This window comes from Phaethon aethereus (assembly GCF_964289735.1).
Source record: "Phaethon aethereus genome assembly, chromosome: 8".
Taxonomy (NCBI): domain Eukaryota; kingdom Metazoa; phylum Chordata; class Aves; order Phaethontiformes; family Phaethontidae; genus Phaethon; species Phaethon aethereus.
Genome location: NC_138584.1, coordinates 495,045 through 514,178, shown reverse-complemented (window position 1 = coordinate 514,178; position 19,134 = coordinate 495,045).

Below are 19,134 nucleotides of genomic sequence, written 5' to 3'. Positions count from 1 at the left end.
TTTACCTGCAGAAGGACATAATGTTATTAAGAGATAGTAAGAATTGTGGAAAATGTATGTGAAAAACTTGCCTGTTCTCACCAACTAGCAAGTCAGTAGTTTAATAAGTAATTGCTTGCACAATTTATAATCTGGCATAGGTTCATCTATTAAGGATTTTAAATCTGTAATATCAGGTTTAATGTGGAGACATATACATGTATGTGTTTGAACTGAACTGTCAAAGACTGAAAGCATAGCTGAAAATCAAAAAACTTAGATGTTTAGGATGAGAACCCGTAACTGAAATCCGGAAGAATATTTGTACCTGTCTTCTCTTTACAGGAAGTCACATAGCAATAAAGGCTCCAAGTAAGGAGGCAGGTCATGCAATAAAAATGAAAATAACCTGAACCAAAGAAAATTTTATGTCAGCCATACACAAAGGAATGTTAAACCCTTGAATCTTGAGCAGGAAAGAGGACTGAAATAGCTTAGATTAAGGAAGAATAGTAATCAAAAGCTGGTTGCAAATGTTCTTACCAACATTATCAGGTTTATAGTAGTAGCATATATTTAAAAAAAAAATATATATATAAAAATAACATTTAGCTTTCTTACAACAGCTCTTCACAATGAGATTGGTAAAGACCTGAAACAGTGCCCAGAGAAGTTGTGGAGTCTCTCTTGCAGATTTTTGAACCTTGACTGGAGAAGCCCTGAGAAATCTGAACTAACTATAAGTTAACCCTGCTTTGAGCAGAAGATTGGAAGAGAGGCCTCCAGAAGTCTCTTCTAAACTAAATTATTCTAGGATTCTAACTGCTACTCTCTTACTCTAGTGATGTAGATGATCTCCAGCTTGATAGGATTTATATGTACAGGTTTAAGTCTATAGATACAAGGCAGACTTTTTAACATATACTAAATTATAACTTTCTAAAACTTTTCCAAATTCTAACTAAGGTATACCTTCCAGTAACCTGTAGTACAAGTGAACTAATTCAGGTATCTGCCATACCACCATAGTAAGAATGTAATCAATTTCAAGAGTATCAATGATGCTTACCATAATTTTAGTAACTCTGACAGACTTAGATGAACACCACAGAAATATCTTTGTAAAATATTTAATAGACATTTTATTTTGTTTGCAAATTGACAATTTGCATAGCATTAAATTCTGTGCATTCTGTTCCTTCATCCTGAAGCAGTGACTGGAGCTTTGGGAGTCTGGCTAATAGGATTTCCTAATGTTGTTCATCCTTAACTAATCTGTTAGATTAATTTTTCTTTTCTTCATTTGACATACATGAAATCCAAACCTTGTCTATTAAGTTAGAAGCAGCAAAATCCTGTATTTGTCTTCTACTAGCAGTTTGGACTTTGCATTGAAGAACTTTCTTCTGCATTAACTTTTATGTCAATTAAACTAAAAGAACCATTAACTTCTGCAGTGTTCCCTTGCTCCCATTTGCTTTTTTCTATCCTTCAGGTCTCCATTGCAGCAGCAGAAATTTTTTTAAGAATATTATAACTGAAACTCATTACTCTATAAACCACTTTTTTTTTTTTAGGTCTGACTGTCCACAGTTGCCTTCTCTGGTTTAATATGTGCTACATATAGCGCTGTACTGTTACAACAGAGATAGTCATGGGTAAAAAGGAAATGGAGTGAAGACAAGGCATTTTTGGATGGAAGTCTCTAAAGAAATTAAAGTAAGATTACAGCCTGCAGCAAGAAGATGGTGTCAGACACAAAGAGTGAAAGGATAGAAACTTTTTTATTACAGCCAGGATGAAATTCTTGATACAGCTGAACAGTAAGATTTCACAGGGATTAATGAAATCAGAATTCTGCCAAATTCTCCAGGGTCAAAACTGTCTACATTTATGAATTCCATCTAACATTTTTTGAAATACTTAGAAATTACAATTTGACTTTCAAAAACTTTTAAGGTGGGTTGGCTTATAAATGTGTTACATCATTCACTATGTTATGTTTGGTGAAATGGTCCAAACTAGCTCTTCTGATTTAGCTTCCTGTGCCATGTCATCTTTTTTTTTTTTCAGCTGAAATTTTTTTTCTTTCAGCTGAAATGTTCTTCTAAAGTGAATTCTCCTAAACCAAACAATGAATTTTACAATAGGAAGAAGTATGCATATAAGGAGCTAGCAAAAATAGCTGCTTTGCTTTAAACTTCTGCGCGAGCACAATTAAAGTCATGTGCAGGCATCAGCAAACTCATATGTGAACATCATGTGAATGTGTTCTCATTTCTCAGTTAGCTCTTGACTTTTACTGCCAAAATTATGACTGCAATACAAAATTTGTTTGAAACTGACCTAGTGAATCTCTCACTTAAAGCCTACAGGTCATAACTGGAGTTTGATCAAAGTTGTGTGACGGATTGACCTTTGCTGGCTGCCAGATACCAATGCAGCTGCTCTCTCACTCCCCCTCCTCAATAGGACAGGGGAGAAAATAAAATGAAAAAATTCATGGGTCAAGATAAAGACAGGAAAATCACCTACCAATTACTGTCATGGGCAAAACAGACTGATTTGGGAAAATCAATTTAATTTATTGCCAATTAAAATAGAGTTGGATGGTGAGAAATAAAAACTAAAACTCCTGCTACAGTTCCTCTCTGCTGCTCCTTCCTCCTCACACTTTTCCCACTGCAGTGTGGGTCCTTCCCACAGGCTATAGTCCTTCAGAGTGTGGATCCTTCCACAAACTGCTGTTCTTAAGGATAAACCTGCTCCAATGTGGACTCTCCATGGCTTGCAGCTCCTACATGAAATATCCCCCTTCTCCCAACAGGGTGTCCTTCAACCTCTCAATACTTCAGCTTGGTTTTGAGAGATGATTATGATATACTCTATTTATCATTTTGTATGTTCCACAGTAATAAAATATGACCAACAAAAGACCTCATCATCAGAGTCACAACATACTGTTTCTTTCAAAACATCTCATGGAGGAGATTCTACTGAAACTGAAGTTGGTTAAATTACATCTTTACACCAGAATCGCATCTGCCCAGTTCATTTTAACAGAAACTTGTTGCTGTGGGATGTCACATCTTTCTCTGAATAAAGATGTTAATCCAAATATTACTGAAATGCCATTCTCAGGGTGAGTCTGCTGTTGACTTTAATGCTGGCAATTGCTCAACTTAAGTGACTTTTAAAAACGAAGCAAATGCAAGTTAAGATTTTGATCCGGGTTCTGCTCCATTTAGGCTTGCTCCATTCCTATAGTCATTCTCAAACATTACCTTTTGGCCAACATGTTAAGTGACTGTTCAAGTTAACTTAGTTTGACCATTCTGAATTTCATTTGAAATATTATTTCCTATGCCTTTTCAAATATCACTATCTTTAAATTCCCCTCTTTATTTTAAACACTTGATTTTTTTTATTTGTAGACAAAATAAGAAACAGTGTGCTAGAAGGTGCTAGAAGATCACTGGAATATCACTGGAAGTAGTCAAACCTTCCTTAAGCTTTAGGAAGTTGGTGATGATAAGCACATCTAAAAAAGCTAATTGCACTATATTGAAAAAACATTGTAAGTGTTTCTTCGAGTTCCTCAGGCTTATTTTGTCAAGAGCTGGCAAACACTATCAGTCTTTTGGTAATTACTTCATATTTTTACAGAAGTTTTTATATGTATAAGAGATGATTCATTACCAGATTTTTCTACTATAAAATTAATGAGTGATATCTGTTTATTGACATATGTGACCATGTACTATGGTTTCTTCAACTGGATTGCCTGTGGTGGAAGGCCGTCCGACATAGCAATGAACTCGTTGTCAGTAGTCAAAATGCTGTCTAATGATAGCATCTGACGTCTGTTGGAATCAACCTAAGTCCGGCTGATGAGAGCTAGAGTTCAGTCAATGATTAGTGTCCTCTACAGGAGTCTTTAAAAAGGGTGATTAATCAGTTGGATGGGGTGATTGGTTAGTTTTTATCACATAGTTTTGTTAGGTCAGAAGACTTAGGTAATAAATGCTTTAAAAACTCATAGAAATTAAAATAGGCTTTCTAGGCTTTTTTGTTTCACCTAATAAACAGTGCCCCTGACAATCTACTTCCTTGTTCTGCATAAATTGCAGTCCTATATAATTTCATCAATTTAAATCCACAGGCACAGGGTCATTTATACAATCATTCGGTCTTTTGTTTCCTAGGTAACAGACTCGTCAAGAGATGAAATATGGCCACCCACTTTCTTATCCTCTATTATTTGTTCTCATGCTAATCCATATAATTCATTAGTTGCTTTCTCCTCCTCCTCTTTCCTCCTTACTCTCAGTCATTTTGTTTAGTTGAATGTTGAACAGAACATTTATTTAGCCCTTTATTTTTACAGAAAATAGACAAGTATTTAGATAAGAACATTTAAAACCTGACAAATTAATATCCTAAAAAGTGTATGTAATCTACACATAAACCTTTTTCTTTGTACTCTGAGAGAAGGAAGAAACATGTCCGCAAAATTTAACAGCTCTGCAGGTACATTGAGCAAAACTAAGAAAACTGAAATTGTTGTGGTCTTTTCTTTGTTCCTCTTTTAGATCAATATGTAGAATTTAGAAACATAATTTCTCTGATTAAATTTCAATTAGTATTTGCACGTGAAAATAATAATAAATTAAATTTGGTAATCACATTATACATCAAGTCTAAATGTTTTTATTGCTTGGAAAAATGCTTCATCCTCTATATCCAAATAAAGATAATTTGCTATGCTATATGAAATGTAATTGTCAAACCTACTGTATTATCTCTGTTGCTGTTTACACTTCTGAACAAGATGATGTTATCCATATTTTAGAAATATCCCTAAAAGATCTCATTTGCAACTTTTTGTTCCTGACTAACACAATTTTCCCCATAGAACACTGATTTTTTGGCTCATCATTTAACAACTCTTATTCTCACAATGCAGAGTCTGTGATTCCTTTTCTGATAGCTTGACTTCACAAGGCAATGTTAATTGCTCCATGATAAATCTGCAAAAATCTATAGAGCTATGATAAGCCTTGGATCATGACTGTTGTGTATCTTCTCTTCAGAATACATTGTTATAAGAGTTGCTATTGCTCACAAAATGATCTAGCTCATCAGCTCAAATTAAGCTCTGTTCAGCACTCCATTAATACGGTTTCATGCTAGTTTTATGCCAGTCATTGAAAATCAGGTACAGCTAAACCAACATGAAAGTTATGTAACACAATGATGAATCAGACCTTTGAGTTTTCTCTGCTTTCTCAAGCCTTTTCATTTTGGGGTGCAATCCAATTATTTCAAATGTAAGCACATTAACTGCAAGTATGAAAAGCCCAGCTGATGTTCTTTAAATTTCTTTGAAGAGAGTGACTCACCCAATCTGCATTCAGCTTTAGCACAGAAGAGACACAAAGAACATTAGTTGATATTACTATTGATGAATCCAGCTAATTACATTATTCTATTGTGCATTGCAATTACTTCTAAAACAGAGAAACTCAGGAACAAAAAAGAACAGCCAAAGAAAATATACTCTCCAAAAAATTTTATTTTTAATACAAATATTCTTCAGAATAGATAGGGAATAAAATTAGAAGTTCCAATGAATACAGAAGGACCTCATCAAGAATACCCCAAAAGAGAAAACAAAGTTTGATTATGAGATGTTTTTATCCCCAAGCACATCTAAAAAGAATTTTTACTTCATTCCATCATATTTATATAACATTCAGGCTATGCTTTCATTTATCACCCCTATTTAAGATATTTTTTTTCCCTGAAATATAACAAGGTTTTTGCAATTTTTCTCTATCTTCTCTGAAACACTGCAAATTGTCTTAGCAATACATAGGATTCAGAGTCAGGATAGTAACTGGTTTGAATGACACTAAAAACATCTCTGAGACCTGCTTAGTGTGTCTGTCTTGCAGAGTCAGCATTCAGAACCTGCAAATTTTGATCAGTATGGGATATATTGTCATGGATTATAGAGCATTATTTGTCCTAATTTAGAGTTCTTATTGTGATCTACTTCCCAAGATCACGTGGAAGTTTTTTTTTTAAGATAGTCAAAGATAGTCTCTGATAGTCAAAGCACTTAATACATAGTCAATGCACATGACCTTTGTTACTTTCTTCCTCTGGCCCACTCTAGTTGAGAGTCTGGTCTTTTAATACTGGTCTTAAGCTCGTAGAAGTGTGATAGTATTACTCTTTCTTGCACTTGCAGGTTCAGATAAGAGATTGCAGCTTTTAAGCCTTATTGTAGCAAGTTGTTTCTAGTACACAGAAAAACTCTTAATTTTTTTCATGACGACTCCCTCATTAAACAGAAGTGCCAGATTTCTGATTTTTTAAAACATGAAAATTATTACAAGCATGCTTTTCAGGTAAAATGTGATTCTTGAACAAGCCGTCAATACAGGACAGCAAGCTACTAGACTCTTGGCTTTCTAATTGTTACCTGCTACAGATTACCTTTTGTTTGCATTTTTCATCATCATCAGAGTTTTAAAGTTTCACTTCACAAAGGCAGATAAAATGTTATGGCAAATAACAACATCGACATAGATTGCTTTTGTCAAATAGTGAAAGACTACAAAAACTGAAGTGTATTCGATCCCCTTCCCCTCAGGAGTGTACTGACAAGTAAAAAGTAAAATCAAAAACATGATGGTGTGTGTGGAAGAAACAATCCTCTTTACCCCTGCATTGCAGACATGAGACCAGGTTCTCCTACTAAAGATGAACATACCCCATGTACATGCTGGTGGGGAGCTGCCAGTGCTCCGGCTTGAGAAATGTCTTGTGTTCAGGCAAAGAGAGTAACATACTCAAACAGATGATGTCCCATGGAAGGATTTTGTAGATATTAGTCTTCTGAGAACAACTTCTGGAACTAAAGAGATAAAAATGTTTGACAGACTATGAGCAGATTATTCTCTTTTTTCCTGAATATATACTTCCCAACCTCTCACAAACACCAAATAAAGAAATCAAAACTCCCTTGTGTGCTTTCAGTTTGATCCAAATACAGCATTACCTAAATATTTGAAGATGGGACATTGTTAGAGTCCAATACTCTCCGACCAGATTCTTTTAGATATTCCATGTATGGAGAGTGTAATGTTTAATATCAGATTACTTATCTGAAGACAGTTGATGTTACATTGGAGTTCTGGTTTAGCAGAGTGGTACAAAATATACTGAAAAACCCAAAACAAATTTATTTAAGTTATACTTAGCGAAATGCAGCAAGTGAAATATACAGTTCATTCACAGTATCAGCATGATCCCCATAACTGGTCTCTATAATATGTTCACCATTACAATGCAGTCACCAGGAAGGAATACATTGGGTGAAGCCAACTCAAGACCATTACTCTCTTCAAAATTTTTTTTCTAGTTTTTAGACTGTAGGTTGAGCTGAGCCACATGTTCACTCCGCCCATGCCGATCTGGATAACTCAGGGAGACATTTACACCTCCAGGTGTTCCACTCAGCTGTTAATAGATGTTTGTCTAAAACAAAGGCCACCCTCTGGTCCCCTTTGTGGTGAGAAAAAGTCAGGTTCTTTGCATTATTTTCTGAGCTTCATGGGCACATCGTCTTGCCCATCTCCACTGATCTTTCTTCCATTTTAGAGTTTTACTCAGTGAGCCACATTCCACTCCTAGGGATACAGTCTGTCACAGACATCCTGAAAACAAATGAAGGACAATGAATGATATAGAGCCTGTAGCCTTTGTGTGTCAAGGGATAGAGTAAGAGAAATACAAAACATGGATGAATATGAACTGAGAGAAATTCTATTGAAAATGAAAGTGAATGGAGCAAAATTTTATTTGCAAAGACAAAAGAAAGTACTTGGAAAGTATGTGATTTTTACCAGAATTCACACCAAAGTTCTTAAACATGCATGTAAACATTTTGAAAACAGTCAGATATATTATGCCATGGAAATGCAGATGTACTTCCTAAGATTAAAACCCTATATGAAAAGAAACAGTGTAAGGGATGTCCAGACTTTGCAGTCTTGATTAGTGACAATAACCACAATGATCAAACAAAGAGGGTAGAAAGAGACTAATGGAAGAAGAACACCATCCCAACTTTATGTACATTGAGGAGAGAGAGATAAGGGAAGAAATATCAAAGTGGCAAGAGCTGAGTGAATGAAAGATGGCAGTTAAGGACAGAAGGAGTGAAAAGGCAGTCCTAGTAAAAAAAGGAGAAATAATGTGAAGAGGAAGGAAGAATCAAGCTTGATTCCAAATTGGAAGCACCTAATTGGCCAAGTATTGTTACATCTATACTCCATTCTTCATCTCTAGAAAAAAATGGCAGTACTGGGAGGAAAAAGGTTGATTAAATAACACACATTTTGTGTGTCTTTAAGACTTTCTAGGAAAAGAATGTTAACTACATTTTTATTTATACTTATTTATTTTTATATACAATATAATGTATTTTATATTATGTATTTATATACCATAGATAATATAGTATTTATATTTTATTATTTATAAAAAATAAAATTATTTTTAAGCAGTTTTTATGTTCTGAAATCTGCTGAGTTTATTAATCATATTAGAATTAATAAATAACAGCATGCCTATGTGGCAAAACACCAATTTTATCTTCTCTTATTACTAGAATTTTTTCATTGCAAAATAACTGAATTGGAGCATTAGTAAACTTTCATAGAAATATCTGATACTCTGTATTTTGGTGGTCGGAAATAAATAACAATTGTCATGCACTGTTTTAATTTACAATGCAGGGTATCTTCCAGGTTCTGAATGTTTTGTGTCATCTAAGCATAATTCACAGAAAACACAGATTTCCCCTGGCATTCCTTATAATATACACAGTGCATATTGAAAATACTGTGATGTTCATTGTAGCAAATATGCAGGGACCACTGAAACTAATGTGACAAGTTATTTCTCTAGCAAGTGTTTATCATAATCCCAGATCATGCAGACTTAATTTGCCAGTTGTTTTCTGAAGTTTGAGACAGTTTCTGATACAAAAAGGACAGATGGGTAAAAGAAATAGAAGAGGATTAATAAAAATGGAATAAGATTATAGAACTAATTGGAACAAGTGAAGATTGCCAGTACAAGAAGGCTGTGCATTTCTGCACAGAAGATGATTCTCCCCCTCTACCCTGCTCTCATGAGACCCCACCTGGACTACTCCATCCAGCTCTGGGACCCTCAGCATGAGACAGACACGAATCTGTTAAAGTGAGCCCAGAGGCAGGCCATGAAAATGATCAGAGCTAGAACACCCCTCCTATGAAGAAAGGCTGAGGGAGTTGGGGTTGCTCAGGCTAGAGAAGAGAAGGCTCCGGGGAGACCTTATTGTGGCCTTTCAATATATAACGGGGACTTAGAGGGAAAGAGACTACTTGTCAGCAGTGACAGGACAAGGGGCAACAGTTTTAAAAGGAAAGAGGGTAGATTTTGATTAGGTATAGCAAAGACTTTTTTTTTTACGATGAGAGTGGTGAGACACTGGAACAGGTTGCCCAGGGAAGTTGTAGATGCCTGTTCCCTGGAAGTGTTCAAGGCCAGGTTGGACAGGGCTCTGAGCAACCTGATCTACTGAAAGATGTTCCTGCCTGTGGCAGGGGGCTTGCACTAGATGATCTTTAAAGGTCCCTTCCAATGTAAATCATTCTATGATTCTATGTTTGTATGATCCTCTGATTCTATTTTTTGTTCATCACTTTGTATGCAGAGCTTTTATATCCTACTCATCAATATTCTTATACATCCAGTTTTGTCAGGTACAAAATCAAGCACATCTTAACCTTCTAAGACACATTTTCCAACACTTTCTAGCTTTATTTTTGTAACACAAGTTCACAGTTGTGCCTCTAATTTTATGATTTTAGTTTGTCTTTGAGGCTTTGACCATCTCCTAACATGATATACTTTTCTTAAAATCCATAAAATCCAAACTAAGTTTCTGTCTTTTCTCCTGTAGCCGATGAATTGAAACTGTTTAATTTATAGAAGACTATCTTTTCTAAAACTGATGTCCTAGTTCTCTGTCTTTGCAAGGTCTGTACATTTGCTTAAAAACAAATTATGTAAAGTTTATATGGGAGATGAAGGTATCAAGATATTTTCCCTCATCTTTTCTGGCATATGAATCCCAGGTGTTCCTTTGGAATTTTCTTAATAATCCCAAGCATCAACATCAACATAAAGTTTTTGCCCCCTTTTTTTACATAATTAAAGCTTTAGTTATTCATATTGTCAGAAACTCATGCTCTCTTGTCCTAAGACTTAGGATTCTACCTGCATGACTATCACCCCTTGCAGGTTTTTTTTTGTCTTCATCAAGCCATCCTTTTTTCATGATGTGAGGAGTTATACTTATAGGCCCTTAAGAAATTTTCTTTATATAATTGATGAAGCCTTCTGTAACCTATATATAAAACTTTTCAAAACTGTACATTAATTTTTAATACTAATATACCTGTATATATCACCTTATAAATTATATAATGTTATCTAATATATTAATAATATAATAGCTAATAATTTTGAATGTTGAGTCAGAATTCCCCAAAATTTTATACGGCCATCTTTTTTCTTGCTTTCTTTATCATGTTGAGTTAATTTAATCAGGAGAGATCTGAGTCAAAATAGGCTTCTGATGCCATGAGCATAACATCCACACCTAACCTGTGAAAAATAATTAGAAGCTTTAAAGTAAAATAAAATGGATGGAACTGTATAAATGTGTTGATACAGGAAGCATGTCATGGTTCGCTTTCTTAAAACGAGAAAAGAAGACAAAAATGCAGGATCCATAGGGGCAGAATGATGGTACAAACAGACCCCATTCTGCTTAAGTTCTCTGGTTGTCCTCATGGGGCTGCAGAGAAAGTAACAGTGAAATGAAAAATATTTTGTTTAAAAATCTTCTCATATGAGTGAAGCTTCTAGCATCACACAGGATTTTTCTTCCTTGTTCTCCTTGGAAACGCATTCTCTAAATCTGACAGGCTTTTTGGTATTGTGGGTATGTAATTGGGAGTGTGGAGTATTTTTTTGACTGTTTGCTTATGCTGAGTTTTCTGAGAGGTGACTTTCACCTGGGAGCAGTCTTATTCACCACAGATGTGCACGTGGAGCCATCCTTCAAAGAGGACTGAGGCATTCTGCCTGTCTGCAAAGTGCAGTTGCGCAGTATAGCAGGGAGAAGCAGCTGCCACTTTGAGAAAGCAAATGACGCTTCAAATGGATCCTTGGGAGCTTCACTAAGCTGTGCTCTGCAGATTCAGCAGGGTTAGGGTGGTGCCAATGGAAAACTCTTTGGCTCAAAGCCTCTTCTGTCAGTCTGTAGACTATTGGCTTGGTTAAAGACTAATTTCCCTGTTGGTACTTTGAGGGTCACTGTCCTCCGGTGGACTTGGGTATTTTTCTCTGTTGCAGATAACGTTCAGCTGAAGTCAGTGATCTGGTCCTCTTTTTTTTGTTTATAAATTCAGTCACAGGATGTTTTTATTCTGTCCTAACAGAGATTGTTATGTTGAAAGCTCAGGAAACACACAACTGGACTTTTTCTTCTTTTTTCCATGGCACATCTTCACAATGACATTTATTTGTCACTCTCAAAGTAGTTATCTCATTTCCTTACACCTGGTCTTCCCCTCTGGTGACCTCTCCTAGCATCCACATCTACATTGGGTCTTTCATGTAATGATAAACAATAATGTAACTGTTGGATTTCTTACACAATAATGTAAGGGCACCCCATTATAGTCCTGCATAAATGTGACTGAATTATGAAAACTGTGTCTTTAAATATTTTTAAGTCACTATTTGAAATAAAAATGTTGAAAGAGAACTCAAAATCTGAAGGTACTTTTCATATTTTTGTTTTAGTGGAAAAAATATACTAATAAACCTCAGAGGAAAAGAATAAAGTCAACTTTATATTGAAGAATAAATCAATTCAAACCATTGGTTTTTTGCATGGAGCCTTGGAAGTGTTACTCTTGTTAACTTTAGCCTGTTCTCCTTGGGAAAGATCAGCTGCTACTTTGTACTGTATAATGCACACTTTCTGCTCTCTTCCCTTAGTATTCCCTAGTTGGTGTGTATTTTTTAACTATTCAACCCCAGAAATTAATTGTGGACAACTATTGTCTTGAGAGAGAATAGGGACCATTTAGTGAACTTAGTGAGGGAGGATTAAAGTTAGCAGTGTGATTGACATTTTTTTTAAGGACACAGTCTTCCACTTCTATTCTATTCCTCTTTCTGAACCAAATATGATCTGTACAGGAGTTAAGGAAATTATTTCCACTATGTCTCTGCTATTGCTCAGGTTCTTTAAGCAGCTCCTGTGTATTACAGGTTTATTTTAGGTATGTCTTTTCACTTGCCAAATAATTTTTTGTGTGTGCATGAACTTCCTCATTTGAACTTCCTTCTCTTTAGACTCAGAAAATACAATTTTTTTTTTTTCTTTTATTGAGGTTGCTGGATCTCAATGTAACAGAAAACATATTGCAACCTCTTACCTCCTAAACTTTTATTATGTTATTATTGCAAGAATAATCCTACTTATAATACTGATTTTAATGAATTAGCATGATATTCTCTGCTGCACAGTAAGTACTTAAAATACTTTTTTTTTAATATCAGTTTAATTTTAACAACTGGACTAATTTTAGACCATCACAATGACTAATAGTAATCATATCACTTTTTACACTAACTTACTTTCCATGAGAATTTCGTACATTTGTGGTAGCAGTCTTTTGCTTTAACAGAACAAACTGCAATTGTATTTGTATCCCTTTTCATATGAGCTTTCTTATTTTAGGCTAGAAGGAAACTAGACTGGATAGAAATCACTCCAGAACTTCTGGGTTTAGAAGTTTTTTGTTCATTTTCCGTTTTTCTGCTAGTTGCCTTAAAGGACTTTTTTTTTCCCCCGTGTCCCTGTCAATTTTCATTTTGTTAAAGATCTTTTATAATTGGCAATTAGGTCACAAATATGCACTGAAGCATATGTTTACAGTGGTCAGAGTTGAGAAGGCAATTATGTATCATGATATTTTGTCTTACTCAATTTTCCATCCCCTGGGGTCAGGTCTTCACACGAGAGTGTCTGGTTGCAGATTTGCTTACTCACGTCGTTCCTCTAATGGATTTTGTTAGAAAGAGACAATAGGCTTGACAAAGAGAAAGACAAATGACAAGCTGGTTTAGGTTAAAATTCATTTAGTTCAGTACCAAATGTCCAAGAGTAGAAAAAAAAAGAACAGGAGGGAGGGTACAATCATTCCCTCTGATGCTTTCTCAAATTCAGCAAATGGCAAAACTGAAGGTTCTTATGCTTTAATAACTCTCAATAGATATGTCTTTCATGTGTTTTTCAACTCTTTCTTGGACTTGATATAAACTTTTGGCATCTTTCAGCATGGAGTTCCATGGATCAACCACATAGTGCACTAAGCACAAACTCCTGTTATTTATTTTGAAATTGGCTTTTGCTGGAGACTTCTTATAACTAGAAGTTACTTAACAGCTCAGTGAAAAACCTCAAAACATGAACTGCAAACGTTGCAATGTTATTTTTACTCCAGACATGATTTAAAACCAATATTTGATAATATTTCACACGTTTTTATTAAGATTTACTTAAGATTAGCTAAGGAATGTGATGAAAGACTAGATTGTCTTTCCTTGGTATATGAATCCACTTAGTGAATAATATATAATTTCCTGAATTCTAATGTAAAAAGAGTCTAAATTTTAAAATTTAATTAAACATACCCAGTATGTATTTTCCCATGCAAAAAGCATTCAAACTGCTTTAAAAAATCCAAGTTTCCAATGTTACCTTCCACTTATGCATAATATGATACATGTACATGATATGATGATCACGATGCAGATTTCTTGTCTTACTGGATGGCAGTGTGGAATGTCACTGGATTTGTGCAGTGACAGCATTACTTCTATGTATGCCACATGATAAGCCTGCAAGCCCTCTTCTATCAGAATTCTTTGATGTATGGTTTGTGACAGAATTCATTACCTATCAAAAAATTATCTCTCTGAATCAAAATTGTTTTTTCTTGCAAAGAAGATTCCCAAATATACAGCTGGTAAAATTTCATAGACCAATACATTTCACTCCTGCTAACAGGCTGAAACTACCATTTAGAGAGATATCACCACTTCCCATCCGTCTCAGTGAAATGGTCACTCTGAGAAACTAGAAATGGTATTCAAATTATATTTGCCAAGTAAGCTGGTTCACTTATGGTGTAGAAGGTGAAGAGTTTCCCTTTTAGAAGAATAGATGGTGTTTTTTTCATCTGATTCCTGGTTGAAGGCTGCACACTTTTATGTACATGCTTACATTTACTCTCATAGTTTGTATACATGTGATCTGATTGTCTGAATAACATTTGTGTAAATAAAACATGACTTTTAGACACTGCATAAAAGAAGACCATATGCTCATTATTGGTTCTAGTTATCATGAGTTTGTTTAAGGCTCCAGAAACTTCAGTTACTTAAACAAATCAGAGCCCCCCCCAAAAGGTTGAAAAGTCAATTGCCTTGTGCTAGGAAAGCCAAGAATCATACAGACTGGGTAACTCTCAGTGTTTGGTACTAAAACTTTAGCTCCAGTGACTTGTTTGGGGGAGATAATGAATCTAGAGACAGACAATGCTGCAATTTATCTTTATTAAAGCATGAATTTAAAAAAAGTCTAAAAAAGAATGACATTTATTTATTTATTTTTATTATATCATTTATAAAATATAAGTATATATTTAGTTATAATTAATATATAATACATATTAATTAACAAATAAAAAATACTTAAGTAGCACTGCAAAAAAGAATGACATTTATTTATTTATTTTTATTATATTATTTATATAATATAAGTATATATTTAGTTATAATTAATATATAATACATAGTAATTAATAAATAAAAAATACTTAAGTAGCACTGCAAAAAGAATTTTGGGACCTGTTTTCTTAGCCATGGTCTTTTCCCGCACAACTTCTGCTAATATCTGAATGGCCAGAGGGATACCCAAGGAGAAAAAATAAATTAAATTAATTTATTTTTTTTTGGTTTTAATAGTTTTAATTTTAAACAATATTTGAAACCATCATTATTCATGAGAGTAAGAGGAAAAAAGGTGGCTTGTGGACTAATACGTAGGATTACTTTCTTGGTCTTTTTCTGTCTTGAATTACCTGTCCAAGCTAATATGTATAACCAGATATATTTCTAATTGCAATAGGCTTCCTCCCAGGGACTTCAACAGAGGCTGAATGAGAAGGCTAATCTGCATTTGCTTATCTGTAAATTAGGAAAAATAAGAATAAATTGTTTGGTGTTAACAACATAGATATTTATGATGTGTTTTGGGAAACTGTGGAAATGTTAGATAAATAATATTACTGTCACAGAAATATGCTTGGACTCCGTCTGTGTGATTTATAGAAGGGAGCATGTAATTTGATAATATATGTCAAACTACTAGAGCAAGAATCGAAACAGAGCAACTGTTTTATTTCTATTGCAATAAAAAGATTGAAATTAGAGATTCCAATTGGCTCTTCACTCATAAGAAAATCCTCCAAGAAATCAATACCTTTGAGACAGGAATTCTGAAATCAGTAAATAGAGATAACATTTTTTATAAGATGCATGCTGTTATCCTATCTTCCCCCGTTTGCAATAAATGTATGTCTTATCATTTTCATTGTTGATTCTGATTTTTTAATTTGAACAGATAATATTTCAAAGGGAAAAAAAAAGCAGGAGAGATGTTGGATGAGGGGAGAGGAATACAGCATGTGTATGCATGCTTGGTCATGAAAACACAAATATAGAAAATAACAGAGCTGTATGCTGATAGAAGCTGGAATTTCGAGAGTCTTATATATGGAGGGTACTTAAACATCACGCCCAAGGTAGAGCAACTTTTTTAGACAGAACAGAAAGTTCCCTTTGTACTACAGATCTTTATTTTTTTAATGAAACCAGTATAATGTTTATGTTGGCTGCATTCTGTATGTAATGTTTCTAAGCATTTGACAGAACTTAAGATATTAGCTGCAGGTACCATAGATCTTCAGAAAGGTATAGTTTAATCATGAAAGATTATTTTCATGCAGATCCAGAAACATTTAGAGATTTTACTTTTGTATCAGCTGAAAAAGTAAATTATAAATTGCACAATCATTAGTTGTTCTCCTTACCTTCGAGGAATTCCTCAACTGTTTGCACCGCTGCAGGTAACTCTGCAATTGAATCATGTGCCTCTATCTGTACACAGTTTATAAATGTGCAGGTCACAGATCAAAATTTTAGCTTTAAGGAAATATCAATTTGAACATCAATAATTCCTTATGTATACATCCTCCGAGACCGGCAGATATTTCTTTGCAAATTTATCCATGCTGTAACTTGATATCCATATATCTCATCTTAAAATTATGAGGAAGTAGATTACAGAATCACAGAACCAGAGAACCACAGAATCATTAAGGTTGGAAAAGACCTTTAAGATCATCAGGTCCAACCGTCAACCCACCACCCCCATGCCCGCTAAACCATGTCCCAAAATACCAAGTCCACACGTTTTTTGAACGCTTCCAGTGATGGTGACTCCACCACCTCCCTGGGCAGCCTGTGCCAATGTTTGACCACTCAGTGAAGAAATTTTTCCAAATATCTAATCTAAGCCTCCCCTGGTGGAGGAGGCCATTTCCTCTCATCCTATTGATAGTTACTTGGGAGAAGAGACCAAACTCCACCTCACCACAATTCCCTTTCATGTAATTGTAGAGAGTGATGAGGTGTCCCCTCAGCCTCCTCTTCTCCAGACTAAACACCCCCAGTTCCTTCAGCTGCTCCTCATCAGACTTGTTCTCCAGCCCCCTCACCAACTTCGTGGCCCTTCTCTGGACACACTCAAGCACCTCAACATCCTTCTTGTAGTGAGGGGCAAGTCATACTAAGGAGTGTTAAGGACTGATCACGTTCACATACATAAGGAGTGATTCATACTCCTTATTCCAGCTTTCAGAAATACTCAAGAATTCAAGTCTCCACAAATAAAAATTGAGCAGTACAGATGAAAACAACTGAGGATGTTCATAAGTCATTGAGAAAACAAATATGGATAATGGTTAGGGAAGCACTTGGAAATATAAGAAAATAAAAGATTTAAAACTATTCCAATGTTTCCAGGTTTATAGGAAATAATAACTGTTAAAAGTGTAGTGGATTGCATATAAACATACATTCATCATTCAGATTTCCTCATTCAAGTGAACTCAGTACAATCCTATGCTGATCATTCATACCATGTGCAACACAAACATTTCTGTGATTATCTTTATGATACAATTTCCACATGCTGGCATTAATGATGCCTTGTGCTAGCATAATGATGATTCTGTTCCTATAAAACATTTATTTAGATGATGTAAAATCAAAGAAGTTCACACAGGAATTTGCTTTAATAATGATTGCACTTTATAGAAGGATACTTGTGGAGACAGCTTATTTAAACCAAGCTCTTATTGCTGTAGATTTGCACAAAAAGAAGCTTAGTGAAATAGCTTCTCAGATAAACTTCTGGTTTTCTCCTGTCTGATCTACTTAATTCCCAACACAACATTTTTTAATAGCGTAAAAGATTGAGAAGGCATAAAGAAAAAGCTATATAAAGAGCTATAAATAAAAGGTAACTTATGATTAGTGGGTTTAATAAAAATAAAATTAATAATAAAAGTATTATTATTATTAATAATGTAATAATCTGAATGAAATTATGCTTTTCATTTTTAGACCTAAATGGACCTTCTAAAAAAGGTCACTTTTACTGCCTTTGGGAAAAGGGCACAGTGAGATCAAATCTCTTGACCAATTAATTCAGCAAAACAGAGAAGATCCAAAGGAGAAATTCAGTTTACTCAGCCCTCTCTTTTGCCTTGTATCATTTAACAGCTCCATCACCCCTATTTACTGTTCATTTATTTGCACAGTATGGGATGATGGGAAAGAAAAGGAAGTTCTTACTCAGAAAAAAGTCCCGAAGGTTCCTCCTCCGATACAGAAAGCAACAATAAATTAACCTCTAATAACAGTCACTGGCTTTTAATGATAAAAAGTGCTGCTTTCATTGAATTTGCATATGAAAAAGCAGATGGTTGTGCTAAATCATTTTAAATTGCATATAGTGATCCTGGGATCTAACTATGACTACAGATTTGCGTTGTCTCAGGCCCTTAAGACAGAAAATATAACTCCAGTCTCAGATGCAAGGAAGCTTCATGGCCACTGAGAAGTCTTAATCCTGTACCAACCAGTTCCTTTAAAAAATTCAATCTATGAATCATAGAATCATAGATTATCTCAAGTTGGAAGGGACCCATGAAGATCATCGAGTCTAATTCCCTGCTCCTTGCAGCACTACCTAAAACTAAACCATATGCCTAAAAAGATCATCCAGACATTCCTTGAACTCTGACAGGTTTGGTGCCATGGCCACTTCCCTGGGGAGCCTGTTCCAGTGACCAGCCACCCTCTCAGTGAAGAATCTTTTCATAATGTCCAATCTGAACTTCCCCTGACACAGCTTCATTCCATTTCCATGTCCTATCGCTTGTCACCAGAAAGAGGAGATCAGCACGTCCCCTTCCCCTGCCCCCCTTGATGAAGTTGTAGACTGTGATGAGGTCACCCCTCAGCCTTCCGTTCTCCAAGCTAAACAAGCCAGGTGACCACAGCCACTCCTCATAAGTCTTGGCCTTGAGACCTTTCACCACCTTGGTCACTCTCCTCTGGACACACTCTAAATAGTTTGATGTCCTTCTTATATTGTTGAGGTACCAAAAACTGCATACAGTAAGGGTGGGGGCTGCATCAGTGCGGCATAGAGTGGGACAATGACCTCCCTCGACCAGCTACCTATGCTGTGCTTCATGCACCCCAGGACACAGTTGGCTCTTTTGGCTGCCAGGGCACACTGTTGACTCATATTCAACTTGCCATCAGCCTAAAGCCCACAGATCTCTTTCTGTGGGGCTGCTCTCCAGCCTCTCA